We start from the raw sequence: 2,190 nt of genomic DNA, 5'->3' as shown, positions 1-2,190 counted from the left end.
AAATAAAAATTACAAAAAAAAGAAAAAAAGAAAGACGATTTGCTTTTTGGAGAAGCGAAAGCAACCAATGGCGTACGTGGCTGTCTCTCAGTTGATTGGCTTATTGTAGGGCTCTTCTTTATTTTTTATTCTTTATTTTATTATTATTATTATTATTCGTTAATTTTATTTTCCCCTCTTTTTTGTTTTTTAAAGTAATACATATAGTATTGTAATGTGTGCGAACTTTAAATTATAAAGTTAAGAGATGTTATGGTGCGGCAAAAAGCTAGGGGACTGGGCAGACACGTATATTTTGGGATCCAATCATGTGGCGTGGCTTTTTAGGGACTTCCCCTCCCCTTTAATCATCTTTTGTCTTTTCGATTTGGCATTTGAATTTCTTTTGTTTTTCGGTTTAAAAGTTGTGATATTGAATATGATCTTAACTCGAGATCCGTCTTACATCCACTTTCATTACATTTTGCTATGTGGAAATGGAATGGCCTTTCAAATCCACCATATGTTTAAAGTGAAAACATTTTAGACTGATTGACAACGTTAGGAATACATAATATGATGACAAATGATTCAAAAAAATTAGTACTTTTTGATACCATAATTTCGGATATCCAAAAGACTAATATAATCATGGAAATTTAGATTACATAAATTTAATGAAGGAAGTTAACTTGATTTGTTTGATAATAATTAATTTAAACGTTTAAGTTAGTAGATGAATGATTTTTCAATTAAAGAAAGAGTTAGCAGATGGATATTTGTCTGGTGGATGGACAAGATTAAGAGTTTGAGAGCGTGTGCTAATTAGCTTAATTTAGTAAATTTCTTGGAAAGATACAAAAAAAAATAGATTTAAATTCACCTAAGGTGAAAAAATGTATAATATCTTGAATACTTCACTCAACTAATCCATCCTAAGTAAAAGGAGGCTGAAGCCAAAATATAGCTTCAGCAGTAAGAAGCAATCTTATTAGAAATTATATCTTACTTTGAGATTCAACAAGTGCGTGAGTTAATAATATAAAAAGAAAAATAGTAATTAAAATAACAAAATTAAACTTGGAGTGTAGATGACAAAGAGATTTTGCCAAACAAAACATTTCTTTTCATGGAAAGCAAATGTTTTGTCACTTTTGATGCCTTTCGAAAATCAAATCCATTTCCTATAACTTTTTCGGAATTAGGTCCTTTGATTTTCCTATTTATTCCTTTTTAACGTTTGCTAGTTAAAAGATATACAATAATAACTTAAATTAGACCATAAGAGATAATACAGAAGACTTTGTCCCCACCTCCCGCCCCCCTTTTTCCCCTTGTGACGCACTCAGCCTTGAAAATGAATTATATGTAAATCATGTTTTGTTAATTGCGATAATGCCATGCTAAGGCATTAATTGTGATAACATCACGATAGTGGGAATTTCTAACAGTCGAAATTATAACTTTCTAGTATTGATCAATATCGCAAGAACTCAAGGGAGACTGCTGACTTCACAGTTCACATGTCCAGCCAAGAAACAAGTAAGATGTGTAGATGGATAGGACTTCTTTAGTGTTTCAGTATTTACATGATAAGTTATAAAATTTTTAACAATTTTTCCTTTTTATTCTTGACTAACATTGGTCAGAGATCTGACGGACGCGAGACTCTCCAAGTGTCCCATGTCTAGTGATCTAGATTCTAGTCTCACATTTTTCACTATTATTTTCTTTTTACACATATACTAAACTTTCATTCAAGCAAGTCTACTTGTATGATGTAACACATAGTACAACATCCACATCTAGTATACAACTTATACGATCTTGTTCGACATCTATTACAATTACACAATTTCTTAAAATCGTTGTCCTCACCTCTCACCATCTGCTGCTTATCAGTATCGCTATCTTTTTATTTATTTTTTTTTTATTCTTTTTATTTTACAGCCGTAGGATTTCTGTCCAATAACAGATCTGTTAGTAATAGAATTTATAACTTAGCTGCGCCCCTAAATGAAATATGCTAAAAGACAACAATGTCATAGCATACAAAAGCACAATAAATTCAATGGACACACCAAATCAAAGATCAGATGTGACGATTGTTATCCTTATACACATAGTGGGGGGGGGGGGGGGGGGGGAGAAAAACTTAAACTTCCAAAAAAAAAAAAATTCCGGGCGAAAACAAAGGGTGGGTGCCGGAAT

Source organism: Citrus clementina, unplaced genomic scaffold (assembly GCF_000493195.1).
Source record: "Citrus clementina cultivar Clemenules unplaced genomic scaffold, Citrus_clementina_v1.0 scaffold_7, whole genome shotgun sequence".
Taxonomy (NCBI): Eukaryota; Viridiplantae; Streptophyta; class Magnoliopsida; order Sapindales; family Rutaceae; genus Citrus; species Citrus x clementina.
The sequence above is the reverse complement of the archived record's forward strand: the minus strand, read 5'-3'. Positions refer to the sequence as shown.